This window comes from Protopterus annectens, chromosome 7.part0 (genome assembly GCF_019279795.1).
Source record: "Protopterus annectens isolate FY-2018-M chromosome 7.part0, PAN1.0, whole genome shotgun sequence".
Lineage (NCBI taxonomy): Eukaryota > Metazoa > Chordata > Ceratodontiformes > Protopteridae > Protopterus > Protopterus annectens.
In genome coordinates, this window is record NC_056739.1 from 847,522,705 (window position 1) to 847,541,243 (window position 18,539).

Sequence of the window (18,539 nt, forward strand, 5' to 3'; positions counted from 1 at the left end):
TATAAAGGAAATAATTAAAAATATATATTTTTTTAATGATCTGAGTATGTTTGCACAGCACTTTGCAATGTGCAAACATGCTTTTATGAAAAAAGTATATATAAAAAAAGAGTGGAAAAACCACAATTAATAATGCATTATAGGAACCTGTGTGGAGTATCTGCAATGATGGAATGGTACTGTTGCTAATGAGGTAGGGCCTGGAACCATGTAGTTTGCAGGTTGTGTGCACGGATCCCTATGCAAATGATGTGGGGTTACTGAATTGCCCAAATGGGTTTCCGTGGCTGCAGATCTCATCCGTGTAGGCACAGAACCATGTTGGTGTTCACAGAAGAGGTAGCTGACATCAAGAGGGGGTGTGTCTGAGGACTTGTAAGTTCATTGGAGTTCAGCTGCACCTGTTTGTGAGGCATGCCATTGTGCTCAGCAGGGGTGTGTGTAAACTGGCTGGTAAGCTTTATTTACCTTCGGGGTGCATGTTTTCACTTGTTTGTGTGGCGAGCCACTGTGCTGAGTGTGACCTTTCAGGGGTGCATGTACAGTGACTGTTGAGCTTTGTTTACCTTTGTGGCACTTGTTTCCACGAGCTTGTGTGGCGTGCCGCATTGCTGACATTATCTAAAAAGCAATGATGTATTAATTAGTTGTGACCTTTGTTTAACTTAAACTAGGGCCAGTAAATGATGTTATACAAGGCAGGTGGAATGCATCATAGGTTGCCAATCACACAGTCAGCACCTACAGTAGAGCATTATAAAGTATGCAAACACCCTACATTCTGATTTTTCTCCCATACTGTGCACCAGTAGAGTACAGACTTGGGAATTTTAAGTGAAATAATGCTATTGGCTGCTGCAGGTCTGCTACATCTGTATGTGCTAGATGCCAAAGTCAATGCTGTTGCTGGTGCTGCTGACAATAGGCCTAGGCAGAGAAGGAGAGAAGTGTTCTGACCCAGGGTAACCTTCCAGGAGCTACATAAGCTGGAGATTGTAGAGCACTACAGGGTAGACATGGACATACTACAAGAACTTCTGAAGTTCTGAAGAAATCTAAGTATGGTTAGATGAAAGCGCTCAACAACGTGTAATAAAGAGAAGTTATATTTTTTACTTTCATACTGATTTGCAGCATCTTGATTCCATCTCCAGGGGAATTGCTTTTTGTTTTTTTCACGTAGTGTCGACTGTTTCCCAGTTGTCTGAACATACTACAAGAACTCACTGAGCTCCGACACTTGAAATTCAGACCTAGAGCCAACAGAGGGGAGCCCATCCCAGTGGAAACAAAGGTATGTGAAGCCCTTAAGATAATACCCACAGATACCTTCCGAAGACCAACTGGGGACATGATGGGGGTCTCACAGACATCAGTATTCAGGGTACTCCACCAGTTCCTGGATGCCATGCTACCACATGCCAGTGAGCACATTTATTTTCCCCCTCACTTCTGAGGCGAGGGCCAGCAGTATGCAACACAAAAGCCTGCATTTGTGCATGTTTCCCACCTTTCCAGTAATTAGTCTAGTCCAGATACAGATTTGTTGTATCCAGGACTGTTTGTAAACTTCTGAGCCCCTAAGTCTTTCTGTGTTAGTAAAAAACAATACAGACATACCACCATAGACACGATAAAATCTGAAATGTAATACAACTCTTAAAAGACAAAACAAACGAAGAGAACTTAGGATAAGCGCTTTTGGTAAAACCTTCTTCAGATCCTTTATTCACTCCCATCAAGGCAAAACTTTTAAACAGTGTTCAACCAATCATGCTGCTCAAGGGTTATTCCTCTTCCATGGCTATTGGAGGCAGGTCCCTCTGATGGTAGTCCTCCAAAGTTACATGTAGCTGGGATAAGTTCTGCTTATTCCCTCTTCCTGTTTCTACTTTTTATATTTATGCTCCGTTCTTTCAGAATGGGTTTTAGAGGTACCATTCCATTAAGGCCCGGTGGTTTATCTGCTCTCAATTCCATAATCCACTTGGTCTCTTCCACCTCTGTTCTTGTCACTTCCCCTTGGATTTTTGTTCAGCTTAGAGTCATAAATTTGAAACTGTGATTTTCTTCCTCCCTAATATGCTGATACAGCACATTTGTAGCTACTTGATTTCTTATGCCTGATAGATGAGTAAAATCTGTTCCTTAAAAGCCCTATTTGTTTTACCTACATAGTAGGAAGAGCATGCCTCGCAGGTAGCTAAATATACACTGTTCTTGCTGGTATATGTGGCATAATCTTGAAAGAAATAACTCTTCTTGGTGACTGGGTGTTCAAATATATTATGGGTGGCAGGCAATAAATACAGAAACGAGCTTCAAATACATGAAGCTTTTAACAGAGTTCTTCAAACCGCAAGAAGATGCAGTAGTGGAGCTAATTAAGCTGAAACAGGAAGAACTCGAGCTTATGAATTTATCTGTGCCTTGCTTTTCTAAACTAGAGAATTTACAAAGCAGACTAGATGCCTATGACAACAAACTAAAAAGCATTAAAAGCCACAAACGAACTAGAGACTTCAGTGATTATAAGAATGGCAATTTCTTTAATTGGCCAAAAGAACAGAAGACTAATGGAAGGGAAACTGTCTTAGATACTAATAAAAATGCTAATAAAGTCAAGGTGAACTGAGCAGTTGAAATTACACAGGTAACAATGCCTGAAACTGGACATTTTGAAACATGTAACTTAGAAGCTAACTTTAAGCAAAGCACTAGTGAAATGGCTGCAATTATACCAACAACCCATAGGGGAGCAACTCTGGATTTAACTCCCTGACTTCAAGTCAGGAAGAACATGATTCTGACAAAGAAAAGGGAACTGAAGTATCCACATCTAAAGAAGACATTTCTCATATGGAAACTACTTCAGTAGCTACTAGACCCAAAAGAAGGGGTTCAGCACTTACCTATTTTATAAAATCTCCCTTTTTTATTACAGAGCAGCAACATACACATGCCGAGATCAGACAGCAGGGAAAGGAAAAAAACGCAAAGTGCTATAGTTAAAGAAAATGGGACCGATTCCGTGGTTTTTAACATCTTTGAGTGCTCTAACAGAGACTCAGATTTCAGTCTTACATTGGGGTCTCTCCTTTATCCCCTCCATTAGATCACCACTAAATCAATTTGTGGCAGACATGAAATGTTTTGGGAGGATTATCACCCTCAAACAACATTTTTGGCAACAACAAGGAACAGGTCAGTCTTTATAAAAAAACAAGCAATTTTGTGCCACTGTACCATCCTATGGTGGATATATTTGTATACCTTTGTGAAGAAGAGGTGGCAAGTCATAGGTCACAATCTAAGAGCAATCAATTCCATAACTTGACCCAAAATGAATATCAATCACTCAAAGAACTGATGGGGAAAAAAGACATTGCCACTAAACCAGCAGACAAGGGAGGAGTGATAGTGGTAATGGATTCTGAGTTCTATAGCACCAAGATGAGAGACTTATTAAGTGATAGAGGGACCTATCAAATATTGAACATGATAAATCTGATGAGACTAATTAATGGTGTGCGTGACACACTATATGATCTCCTTATGACTAGGAGTATTACAAAGGAGCTTTATGACAATTTTGATATAGCCCATCCTGTAACACCACTCATTAGTGGACTGCCAAAAATACATAAGAACTTACAGGATCCACCTATGCAGCCCATTGTTTCGGGAAGGGGCTGGCTGACTGAGCTGCTATCAGTGTTCTTGGAAGTTGAATTAAAGAAGGTCCTATCAAAGGCCACCACGGTTCTGAGGGACACAGCACACTTCTTAGGTCTCTTGTTTGAGAAAATGGAAATAAGAACACACGAAGAAGGATTATTATTAGTCACACTGGATGTGCAAAGTCTTTTTACGGTCATCCCGAACAATTATGGAATTGAAGCCATCAGGAGATTTGCTGGCAGTGAAGTTTTGTCTGTTAATCTCCTTTCTACTCTGTTAGAACTAGTATTGGAGAATAACATCTTCCTATATGGCGACACTCACTATTGGCAAAAATGGGGGGTTGCCATGGGCACCCCATGTGCCAACAGTTATTCGAACGTAGTCTTGGCACAATGGGAAAAATAATGGGATCTAGACATATGGAAATTATGGAAAGATCAGAAAATTTTCTACATGAGATTTGTGGATGATGTCTTCCTCTTATGGAAAGGAGATGCCACTAGTCTACAGTAATTTGTTATGTTTCTCTCTCACAGAACCATTTTTTTTTTTAGATTTGACTTAAAATTCTCCAAAAAGGAGATAGAGTTCCTTGATGTGAAACTTAGCCTGACCCTGGGTAAAGGGATAGAAACCATGATTTTCAGGAAACCTACATGGCAAAACCATTTGCTACATCAGACCGGCATGCACCCGAGCTAGATCTTTTGGAATTTAGTGGGAAATCAGGTCACACATATCTCCAAATTATATTCTAGGGATGACATCTTCTTAAAAGAAAAAGAAACTCTTGTGAACACCCTTAAGAGAAGAGGATATAAGGAAGAAGATACCAGAATGAGTAGAGAAGAAGCCATGCAACTCAGAACTCAGAAGGGGTATCCCCTATATTCTAAAAGGAGGCATAAAAAAACAGACAACCACAAGATAATAGACCTTCAGCTAATCTGAGGTGCACACTGACTTACAGCATGGATAATGGATTCATTTGTAATACTATTAGGAAGTTTTGGCCAGTCCTAACTTCAGATGAGAAATCACGAAACATAGTGGGGGATAAAACTAGCTTTACATTTCAGAACAAGAAGAATCTGAAGCTCTTATTGTGTCAACATGATGGCCTTACTATTAGCAGATATAGTGCATGGAGCCAACATATAGGCACCTGGAAATGTGGTGCAAAGCTTGCCCTTTTATATGGACACATAATATATTTGAACACCCAGTCACCAAGAAGAGTTATTCCTTTCAAGGTTATGCCACATGTAACAGCAAGAACATTGTATATTTAGCCACTTGTGAGGCATGCTCTTCCTACTATGTAGGTAAAACAAATAGGGCTTTTAAGGAACGGATTTTACGCCATCTATCAGACATAAGAAATCAAGCAGCTACAAATGCCCTGTATCAACATATTAGGGTTGCAGAAAATCAGTTTCAAATTTATGGTCTTAATGAAGCTGAATGAAAATCCAAGGGGAGGTGACATTTATTTATTTTTATTTATTTTACATTTGTTTCCCGGGAAGGTCCTACTGGACACAGGTCCATTTTCAGCAGAGGCTCGGGGAGAAAAGCTCCAAATTGTTAAGCATTGAAATACAATACAAGACCATATAATAAAAAAATACAATATAATACATGGGAGAGAGGTGAGAATACAATACATATCAGGAAGTAAACAACATTAAAAACTGGAAATTCATAAAGTACATAACTCAGATATGCAAAAATGTATTTCTTTTTTGAAACCTGAATACAGGAGTGGGAGTAGGAGATGTCAAGGGTAGAGTTAGGTAAGAGTAAAGTTTGTTACTGTAGGATGTTAGGTGTAGGGAAAGGTGAAGTTTCCAGTTGTTATAGAAGACAGATATTAGTACTATAGAGAAAGCATTGACAGATTATCAAGTTTTCAAGTGAACAACTGGTGACCCTTAGCAGAGATGAAAGAGATGGAGAAAACTGCCATGAGAGGTGGAAGAGACCAAATGGATTATGGAATTGAGAGCAGGTAAAGTAATGGGCCTTAATGGAATGGTACCTCTAAAACCCATTCTGAAAGAACGGAACATAAATATAAAAAGTAGAAACAGGAAGAGGGAATAAGCAGAACTTTGAAGGACTACCACCAGAGGGACCTGTCTCCATTAGCCATGGAAGAGGAACCACCCCTGAGCAGCATGATTGGTTGAACACTGTTTAAAAGTTTTGCCTTGATGGGAGTGAATAAAGGATCTGAAGAAGGTTTTACCGAAAGCGCTTATCCTATATTCTCTTCGTTTGCTTTGTATTTTAAGAGGTTTTATTAAATTGCCGATTTTGTTGTGTCTATGGTGGCACATCTGCATTGTTTTCTACCTTGTTTTTTTGGCAAGTCTACCTTCAGCAGTGTGTATTTATTTTTTGTTTCAAGCCTTTCTGTGTTGGAGGGAAGACGTCTAGCTTATCAGTGGGAGTGGTAAGCATTAGGTAGCCTATCTACCACAAGAGGAGTGGTTTCTGGCCCATAAATTGTAGTTTATTGGCTGTTTGGGCAGTTTTCTCCATCTCTTTCAACTTTCTTGTTTAAAAGCCCGCATTTGCTCTGGTTTCCCATCTTTCCCGTAACTAGTCTAGTCCAGATACAGATTTGCTGTATCCAGGACTGATTGTAAGCTTCTGAGCCCCACCAATCTTTTCTGTGTTGGAGGGAAGCCTTCTAGCTTATCAGTGGGAGTGGTAAGCACTAGGTAGTCTATCCACCACAAAATGAGTGGTTTCTGACCCAGAAATTGTTGTTTATTGGCCATTTGGGCAGTTTTTCCATCTCTTTCAACTTTCTGGTTTAAATGCCCACATTTGCACTTGTTTCCCCATCTAACTAGTCTTGTTGAGATACAGATTTGCTATATTCAGGACTGTCTGTAAGCTTCTGAGCATTGCCGAAGTCTGTTCTTCATTTTTTTCCCCTTAGATATGCTAGTTCTCTCCTCTCCTGCACTTCTACTAGCTTATTAGTTTAGCACTTTACCAGAGTTCTTGTAGCAATTATTGTAGCACACAAAGTGCTACCAGCACTAAACATTCTACAAGGAAACAGCTCCAGTACTTATTATTAATGCCCACCCCTCCAGGGATGTCTAAAGGTCAGTTCCCTGTGTTTTCTCCTATTACCCTAGTGAAATAGGGCATCTTGAGGCAATGAAGCAACTGCCTCATGTGCACTGACAACCCCATCCTCTTACCTCCTAACACTCAGACATGCGAGAGATGCACTTATATATCCAAATTGGAAGCCACGCACTCTCCAGCCAAGACCAGAATAGCTGGTCAAGAGGAGAAGGTCAGCACTTGCACCATACTAAATGGAACATATAGCCCTCCAGAAAACACACCAACACTGCCTTCACATAAAAACACAAACCACACACCCACCTTCACAGAGGCTCTCAGTAAAAATCTACCCAAACAGCAGAGACCTCCAATGCACAAATGCACTCGATCACTACAACTCAACACTAATCACAAGACACATAACTCTCCTAAATAGTGTGCCACTCAACAAAATCCCCAAGGCAAAACAGCATGCCCAACACACTAGTCATAGATGACTCGATAGTGAGGCACAGTGATGTCCTACTCACTAGGCTGAATAAGGAGAAAGTAACAGTCAGTTGCCTGTCAGGTGCCAGGATCTGTCACATAATGCATGCACTCAGGTCCCTCAACAACAAGTACAAATATGACTCTGTCATTGTACATGTGGGTGTGAATGACCTGAGACATACCTCCCTGGACTACATGGAAAGAGATATGTAGGAGCTTTTGTATTATGTAGCCCAGGCAGTTATGACCCTAGCCCTGAGCAGCATCCTACCATTACCCAGAATGATACCACAGTACAAGCAGAAAATGATTAATTTCAACAATTGGCTAAGTTTCTGGTCTCATTCTAAGAGGATTCAGTATCTGTCTGCCTGGGATGACATGACTGACAGATCTCGATGCTTTGCCAGAGATGGACTGTATCTGTCACCCCTGGGATTCAGGATACTGGCCAAGGCTGTTGCCACCCCTAGCCTTTTTTAGGTAGTCAACAAATTAAATCTGAGGGTCATGCTGCTCACCGCTAGAAGTCTAAATCTCAAAATGCACTCACTCAAAGCACTCCTCAAAATGGAGAACATCGACATTTGTGCTGTAACAGAGACTTGGTTTAAAGCAGCAGAAAGCACCCCTGCACTACCAGGCTATAACCATTCCACAGGTCTATATTAAATTCTTGAAAGCTGCCAATGTCAAATCTGACATTGTTGACATGAGAATAGTGAAACTGCAGAACATCGAACAAGTAAACGGAAATATCCATAAGGGGAGATTTCCATTTACTTCAATATAGTGCAGTCTCAGAGTTGATATATTTAAGTAGCGGGGGGTATGGGGGCTGCAGGGGATTTGGCCCCCTACCTACACCATTTATTTATTTATTTTTTTTTTGTGAACATTCAGTGTTTTAACAGTTCGATCACTAATGGTCGACCTTTAGTAATTCGAACTGTTAAATATTCAATGTTCTAATATAGACCCTCATTTCATACCTTTCGGCCCCAGTACTTGAACCAAAGCTCCAAAGCTGATGGTGTTTCCATATTCAAAAAGGATGTGCACACCTCCAGACTGGTAGCCCAACGTAACGCATCAGAGATACTTCAGGTGCAACTAACATTGGGTAAAGACAGCGATTCAGGTCATAGCCTGCTATAGGTCCCCAACCATGTCCCAAGACTCATATTCCACATTCCTAGGCACCCTGGAGAATATTAGGGTCCAACCTAACACTCTCATACTGGGTGACTTCAACTACCCCGTCATTAACTGGTAAAACTACTCATGTACCGAAACACTTACCCAACGTTTCCTGGAATTCATTAATTCCAATCTCCTGGACCAGCTCATTCTTACCCCCACTAGAGGTAGCAATATCCTTAACCTGGTCATTACTAACATAGGCAACCATTGCTCTACACCAAAAGTCAAATTTTCCCTGGTTAGATCCAACCACAAACTAATAACCTTGGAAATACACCCCCCACACACACACACAAAGGTAACCACCATGAAAAACTTTCCAAAGCTAACTTTGGGCTCCTAAAAACAGAGGTGGCTAACTTCACGGCACCCATGCAAATGGAGAATAGTTGCATGACCGCCGAATCATACACAATACTCTGAACGAACACATACATAAATGCATGGATCTCACCATACCCAATAGAACTAATATGTTCTCCCACCATACCCAATAGAACTAAGATGTTCTCCAGAAAAAGGAAGGCAGTCCAGTGGTCCCTTTCCAAAGACAAACTCTGCAACAGAAGGAGGAAACTGATGCAGAATAAGGTGAAGTCCCAAGAATGAAAAAACTCCATTATCAGCCACAATAAAAAGTTGACATCCCTCATCAAATCCTTTAAAGCTAGCTATGAAAACAGGATTGCAGCAGATAGTAAGGACAACCACAAGGCCTTCTATAGTTATGTAAAGAATATTTATGGCAATGCCCAGATTTGCTCTGAGCTACTGCACAATGGTACCTCCTATACTGAGCCAACAGATATTTCCAATATACTAGCTGACAGAATCAGTGGCAACTTTACCCCTCTCTCCCCCCAAAGGACCAATCGCATTACCAGTAGATTGCCAGGCACCCAGTATTACTGCTGCACAGGTTAAAACAGCACTGTCCAAGGCCAAGAATACAGCTTCTATGGGACCTGACAATATCACTGGCTGTGTTCTACATGAATTACAGAGGAAAATGGCACCTCAGCTGAGTACCCTGTCCAATCACAGCCTCACCTCAGGCTTTGTCCCTACTGAATGGTGCACTGCTACAATCATCCCTCTCCGCAAAGGAGGAGCGATTACAGACCCTAGGAATTATCGCCCCCATTAGCCTGATGAGTCTGATATGCAAAGCTATGGAACGCATCATCATGGACCTAATAAACAATGATATAGGGAATCTCCAAACACTGGATCCCACACAGTTTGGTTTTGTGAAGGGTAGATCATGCCTGCTCAACTTGGTCGACTTCTTTGAGTCAGTCACCAGAGCTGTGGATGAAGGCAAGGTGGTTCATACAGCCTATCTTGATCTGGCCAAGGCCTTTGATACCATTCCCCACTCAGGAATCATAGAAAAACTTACTAAGCTAGGCATCAACCCCTATATCACTAGGTAGGTTGCAAGCTGGCTCACAGATAGAACCCACAGTGTGAAAGTAGCTGACTCAAAGTCAGACTGCTGACCAGTCATGAGTGGAGTCCCACAGGGTTTGGTCCTGGGTCCTTTCCTGTTTGGTATCTACTTCTCTGAAGTCCAGACCAACACAAAGGGACTCTGGCTGACAAAGTTTGCAAATGATTGTAAGCTGGAAGCTATTATTAACTCCTCAAGTGATGTTGACATCCTACAGAAAGCCTCACTGAGACCAACGACTGGTGTCTGAACCATGGCCTTAAGCTGAATTTCAAAAACTGTGTCGTCATCCCCTTTGGGAAAAACCTGGTTCCCATGAATTACCATATTGATGGTAGTCCACTGAATGCAGAATGCGATATAAGAGATCTGGGAACACAGGTTGACAGCAACCTCTCTTTTGACCACCACATTGCTACTGTGGTCAGAAAGTCCTTCTATGTGGCACATTTCATTACTAAGGGTTTAGCATCCAGTCAGAAAGAGGTCATTGTCTCCCTCTACTCTTCCCTTATTAGGCCAGTCATCGAGTACAATGCCCCTTTTGGCGTGTACCTTACTAGACACCTGCAACAACTGGAGAGGCCACAAAAGTACCTCACAAAAAGGATCCTAGGCCTTAAACACTTGTCCTATATGGACAGACTCAAAAAACTTCAACTATTCTTTGTCTCATATCGCCTACTTAGAGGCGATCTCTGCTTGACTTATAAAGCAATGTCTGACCCAGCTCTGTTAGAAATGCTGCATCTAAAGAAATCCCAATCTCTCCACACCACACAGTCCAGAGACCTCTACCTCATTACCACAATCAACAGAACATGCTGGAGGGGCAGGTTCATAACCCACAGACTGCCCATGCTATGGAATAGACTTCCCATACATGTCAAACAGAACACCTCACTGGCCCTCTTCAAGAGAAATCTTGATGAGTGGATGGGAAATAGAAAATTCACCCCTGGGGATCACTCCAGTGGCTCTACTTGACAGAGGCACTGGGAACTAAGGTTGGGTGGCACGATGTCAGGGTAATCCTATGGGCTAGGCTTGTAAAGGCTACAGGGCCATTAGCATAGTACATACCTATGAACCTATGAACTTCTACAGTGTAGCACACTACCCTGAGGTACTGGGTGCCATAGGTTGCACTCATGTACACATCAAGGCACCACCCGATGATCAGGGTAGAATCTACATCAACCACAAGGGGTACCACTCTATCAACTGCCAGGCCATGTGCAATGACCAGGGTTTATCATGAATGTGTGTGGTGGCAGCCCTGGCAGTTATTAAAAACTCCCATATCTGGCATGCATCACAGCTGTACCAGACATTTGTTAGGGGGGACATCACATGTGGCCGTTTACTGAGGAATGCTGGCTAAGCCCTGGAAGGGCGGATGATGACACCCATCAGAAATGCACACAAACTCACTGAAGAATGCCATAATGAGGCACATGCACAAACTAGGAACATTGTAGAGCTTGTGTTTGGGCTGCTGAAGTCACGGTTCTGGTGCCTCAGTATTTCCAGTGGAGCCCTGCAGTACTCTCCAACCACATGTGCATACATGTTCACAGTATGTGCCATGCTACATAATGTGATCCTGTGAAAACAGCTGCAGCAGGATCAGCAAAGGGAAGGGATCCACAGCCCCCTGCCAGTGCTGAGGTCATCACAGCCACACTCACAGGAGGACTTGGAGGAGCCCCCTGATGATGTCCCTGTAGGCAGACATAGGTATTCCTAGTATGCCCTGGCATTGGCTAAGAGACAAAGCATAGCACATTCACTGACAACCTAGGGCCTTAGGGACTGACACCTTACTCCTACTCACATACCTATATTAAAATAGCTGAGGTCAGGCAACCCACACAACCTGTACCTATCCATGTATTGGTTGTGTACTGCTTGCATCTCACAGAGTCAGCCCTGAACTACAGGTCTCTAAACTGCTGCATTCACAAGGTAAGTCTCTAAGCTATGTACCAATTGTAAAGATTACTATACTATAACATATGTATGGCTCTGCTGCTGTTATGCAAGGAAATACAGTGGGCTAATTGTACAGATGTAACATCCACGTGGGACTACAGATACCCAGTCCAATGTGTGAGCGATATCTATGTTACAGCCTTGAGATTGCCTGGTCCACTGATATATCATAGGTGATGACAGTTATGAGTAGGAGTAAGGTGTCAGTCCCTAGGGCCGTAGGTTGTCATCCTCATATACTTCTACTCAATCAACTCTCTATAGCACACAAATTCTACTACTTTCCTAAGATAACTCCAGCACTTCAGCACCTAATTCAGCCCCACATTCCATCTAGAGCCTTAAGATCTAGTAACCAGAACCTCCTAACCATCATCAAACTTAAAAAGAAGCTGGTAAGTCCCTCTTTGCCAACACCATTGCCCATACCTGGAACACACTACCAAGCCAAATAACTTCTACCACCTCCTTTAGTCAATTCAAAAAACTCCTGAAAACCCACTATCTAAGTAACTGGCTATGCTTATGCCACTCACCAGGCTAATCCATACCAAGAGAATTTGTCAGGGTACAGCTATGTATAAACAGTTTCTCCTCTGAAAGCTTCCAAACCCGTGCACATTTATCTTACAAAACTTATAACTGCAAAAGAAAAAAAAATGTACCTCTGATTGTCTACTGTAAGAAATGTTAATCACTAGCATGATGTCCTATTGTGTGAATATATGCTACATGTATGCTTGTTAATCACCAGCATGTTGCCCTGATGTGTATATGTGCCATATGTATGTATGTTCTACTTCTTTTTACTCTCATGTAATGTATTGTAATGTGGAGCTTTTATTCCCTGACCTCCGCTTAAAATGGACCTGTGTCCAGTCGGACGTTCCCGGGTAACAAATGTAAAATGAAATAAATAAATAAATAGTATGTGTTCCTTAATAGTCACTAGACCTCATGGTTGGAATACTCACTACATCAGACAAGGGAGATGTTAAACAGTGGACTCACATGATATTTGGACTACTGTATATCCCAGCAGATAATGTGCCATTGTTTCCCCACACCCAACACAGCAGTGTACCCATACAACTGCTTTAGCAGAAAATCATCTATGATATATCAGTGGACCAGGCAATCTCAGGTCTGTAACATAGAGATCACTCACACATTGTATGTCTCTCCTCATGCAGGATAACAATGTACATATTTATGCTGTTGATTGTGTTATGAGTTACGCCTCTCTGTCTGCATTACTGAGTGGCTCAGTGGACTAGGGAAGCTATCATGAATGATGGCATTGATGGTATTAATCTGGAATTACTCACATTTTTTGCATGTGAGGTAGTAATATGTTGGCATTTTCACAGACTATCATATCTCTTACTGCAAGAAATCTGGACAAAGCCAGTAAAATTGGGGGGACAAAGGCCCAAACATAGGGTCAGATTTCAAATATTGTCCCCATAAACCTAGAACGTCACTGGAAGTACAGGTAATACATTACATATGTTCTGACAGGTATAATATCTGAAACACAAATGTCTGTCTGTAAGTAGTATAATGTACTGACGTCAATATTCAATACTTCAACAGAAGACCACAAATGTATGAGGAACAGACCAAACATATGAGGCAAAACTCTAGACAATCTGTGGAAATAGGGACAGTTGAGAGGTATGCAGACTGCCAGTCTGTTGGTGGTGTAACATTACCAACCTCAGTCACATATTAAGAACAGCAGGCAGCTGGGGAATGCTGTGGACCGTTTGAGTGAAGTGCAGTACTGCAGAAACAGGGGCGGATGTTAATGTCTGTAAAATACAAAATCCTGGACAGGAGTACAGGTAGGTGTGGACTGGAGTCACCTAATAAGTGCTGACAGTCCCACTGTGTATGCCGATACACTTACTTAAAATGAGCGCAATCCTGTTGCCCCTTCATCAAAATGACCTGTTATGCATAAATGTCTATACAGACAGATATACATATACATATCCATCTGTCACTTTTTCTCTCTCACATGCATAGTATAACTATCGCTGTGTAGTGACAAATAGATATGTTCTGATATATATAGCCAAAAATATTAAGATGATACATACACCGCCTATATATCTACATAACACATATACATATCATACACACATGCAGCTACAATTATATATACTTCCCTGTTATATACAGAAATGTGTGTGTGGATGTCTGTATTGTCTGACATACCCTAATACTGTCAAACTTAGAAAATCAGGGAAAACCTTGGTCCATAAAACCACATAAACCAACCAAAGCCAAGGTACACTGGGTCACTTCACAGGAATTAAATTGCCACCATTAAACACAAAGAGATGTCTACATACAAAATTGAAGCACAGCCAAAATTTATTTCCATATTAATGCCACTTGCATAACATTTTCATCAAAAACTTCATCAGACAAGACACCAAAAAGCAATGCAAGCCCTTTATTTATACTATTTAACATTAAATTAATCAATTAAACCACTTTAAATTTAAAGTTACAAGCCATGAAAATTGTAATACCAAAAAAGGTGCTAACAAACAAACATACACTCCTATAACATCTCAAAAAAAGTATGTACTTTTTTAAAATATACAAAAAATGTTTAAAAAGAAATGGCACCTTATATATATAAAAAATGTATATAAATATATATACCCCGGGATTCAGTAAACTTCCATGCAGGAATAGCTTATTCCTGCATGTAAATGACCATTTAAGAGCAGCACGGCAGCACGCCATGCATAGTTATGAAGGTGCGCTGCCACTGCTCCTAAATGGACATGGAACATGGACGAGTGCAGGGGATGTGTCTGAGAGCAGAGCTCTAACAATATATACACCCCTGCACTTAAGAATTGCCATTCAGCAATCAAAATGAGCAAGAGCGCTCATAGTACTACTCAGAGCACTTAACTGTCCCTGATTCTCAAGGACATCCCTGATGTTGACTCAAAGTTCAGCTTTGTCCCTCTGAATCCCTGTTAAAACTGGTGCCTGTTGATGATGGTGAATTATACTTAATAAATAAATATGATAATAATGAAGAGCTGACTAGTTATTTCACATCAGGAAATGTTTATTAATTCGCATTTTGATTCTGTAATTCTGGTGATATCTCAAGTTAATAGAACTAGTATTTGAAAAGTGTCCCTGATCGTCCCCGATTTATTCTAGAGTTGCCCCTTATTCTGTTGAGCTCTGTCCCTGGTTCATAGAGAGCTATGAGAACAATCACAACAAACATGCTAGGATTTCTGTCAAATGTGCATATGCACGCAGAAATCCACAGCAATAAGTGAAACCTGTCCCTATTTAGAGAAAATAACACTAGAATTATTTTTTTATCAAACTGAATACATTTAATTGTAGCTGCACGGGTGTGCCCATTGCTTAGCTACGCATATGCTAGCTTAAATGGCACAAGAAGGTAAATAGCAAGATACAGTTAATAGAAACAGTACTGCAATAGTGTAGTGGTTAGAACATTCACTTTGCAAACAGTCATTCCTGGTTCAATCCTCACTGTAGCAAATTCCATTTTCCATGTGAAAGCAATTCATGAACAATTTATTTTTGCTGTATAACCTACTAAATAACATATATTTGTGAACTGGCATTCTGCTTTAAGTGCAGATGTGAGGTCTCATTGTAATAATGTGGAAAATCCACAGATAAACACAAGTGCCCCATACAGTATATGTACACATGAATTTACTATACTAAACAAAGTTATAATGTGTAATGAATGATACATCAATGCCATACAGCAAATAGTATAAAAAATGTATAAAGTGTCCAAATCTACCACTTTCCCAAGACCCATGGTTCTTTTCTTTCTAAATTAGTGCAGGGGTAAACAGGAGTAACCCTTTTAAGCACTAGTAAGTGGGTTTAATCCTGTTTGTGCAGGGGTAGGCAATGCCTACACAGGATAAACAATTTAGAGGCTGAGTGTAAGAAAATTTAACCAGAAGTTAGCATTGCTTACCATCGCACAAACTCATGCAAACCCACTTAAACCTGTTCAAACTGCCATAACCACTCTGTATCCAACAGCCCTTGTTCTGCCCAGCAACAAAATAAACAGCCCTTCAACCCGGGACCCTGTACACTATAGTCGCAACAGTTAACCACTAAGCCATCACAGCTGTGAAGAGACTTGCTGTTTTTTCCAATATATCTGTCAATACACATACTGAATAGTACTGAACAACTGCTATGACTTCTACAATTGTGTAGTACTTGTTAGTGATATTACTGTTGAATCACGTATGTTATTATATCTAAATATACACATATCAGATAAATATGGTGTGATACATCTGAGGAGGTATATAAAACAGTCATGTCTACACATAACAAGGATATGGATATATATATATATATATATATATATATATATATGCAGATATATGTGTACATGTACATGTATTTATATACATCTGTATATTGTGTTATATATATGGTCATATATAGATCTATCTGTATATATATATATATATATATATATATATATATATATATATATATATATATATATATATATGGATCTACTTCATAATATCGAAATTTTAGAATGCTGACAACCATATGGCAGACATCATACGGCCGACATTCAAAATCTCGACATTATGAATAAATCCACAAAAAAGGAAATAAAATTTCCTTTAAAGTGCTAGCAGGGGGGCTCTGCCCCCTGCACCCCCTGTGGGGGGCTCCACCCCCCCCACCGGTAACTTTAATATACCAACTCCGAGATTGCACTACAGTGCAGGAATGGAAATCTTTCCATTATGCACTATAGTGAGATGCCAGTTTCCCATTGTCGGCAATCCAAATGTCGATCATATGGTATCTGCCATATGGTTGTCGACATTTTGGACTGTCAGCAATGTCAGGTAGACCTATATAATATATATATGTGTGTGTGTGTGTGTGTGTATGTATATATGTATATGTGTATCTATATATATATATATATATATATATATATATATATATATATATATATATATATATATGTGTCTGTAAATATATATATATATATATATATATATATATATACATATATGTATAACATATGTCCATAACATGTAGTGGAGTCATACCTCAGCACCAATAGTCACAACCTCTTAGTGTAAGGGGATGTCATGTAAGTATTGCAGGTATAAATGTAGACTGTTGCTACTGTAACAGGGGTTGTCTTAACAGAAATGTGTGTGAAGTCACATCTGATATTGACATGTACGCCATCAGTTACTGACAGACATCATAAGATCATCATAGTGCAGTACCACAAATATCACAGTAATGATCCTGTGGAATACAGCAGAGATATGACCAATACATTTGGACAGTCTGACACACTCTGGTCAGTCAAGAAGTATACACAGTACCCCTTAGTGCAAGATTTGTGGACCAAACCTGACAAAGTGAGTGTTTACAGCCATGTAAATGGGGATATCACCAAAATACTGGAATAGATAAGCTCACACAGTTTATGCATTCACACACTCCTGTCTGTCCTGACACATAATAACTGGAGGAGCAGAGATCACAAGCCCACATACTACCCACTAGTTAGTGACATACATCTGTACAGCATCCCACTGCTTTGTCAGAAATACACAACAGTTATGGTGGCCCGGCAACAGTACATCTGAAAAATATTTGGACATAACATCACACTAGGTAAATACACTGAGCTGCTAGGTATGCCACAAAGCACTGTGCAAACTACAGGCAGACTGCCTCAACACTGGCCTACATTTCTTATGGGGAAATACACATGTACCTGCAAATATAGCAAGCTCTACAGGCATGTAACAGCATGAAGTAACAGACACCTGTGTGAAAGTGCATAAGCACAACCAATCTGAACACAGCCACAGTCACATATGGTAAGAGTGCTTAATATTACAGTATATGGACTGTGTGATCAACACCATCCTCATATGAGCCACTCACACATTAACCCTAAATATACTGGGCCAATACACAGTGTATTCTGATAGCTGACTGTGGTATGGGACATGTGTCGGTTTGGCCCTACAAACATGCACGCCGATAGGGTACCATAAACTGGAGCAGCATGCAACATCAGACAGAACAGGAACAAGAACAATGACATCTACCACGGTATGTACAGAGGCCAAGGTACATATTCACAATACACACTCTGTTGACAATCACCTTAAGTATGCAATCCTCACTACTGTACACACTACAACAGAATGTCCAGGTTTTGTCCCCAAATATAAGCCCTACTATACATAACATGTCGAGCAGTCTGATATCTCACTGGCTTGTTATAAGGTATGATGTCAGTAAATAATGATGTACTGAACATATGCACCTCTTAGTGCATAACATATTTACAAAGGTTGACAGAGTTGTGGCTGGAGGCACAAACACAGGGCCAGTATTGACATGTTTCTGTGATAACCTCATACATTTACTGGTGTAACAGGGTTTATTGTGACATATGTCTTCTGAGGGATATGAAGTCGGTACCTCACATGGCTGTCACTATGTACTGACTGCAATCCTCAGAGTATGCTACTGCATTTCTAAAGATAGGACATGTGTGAGTAAC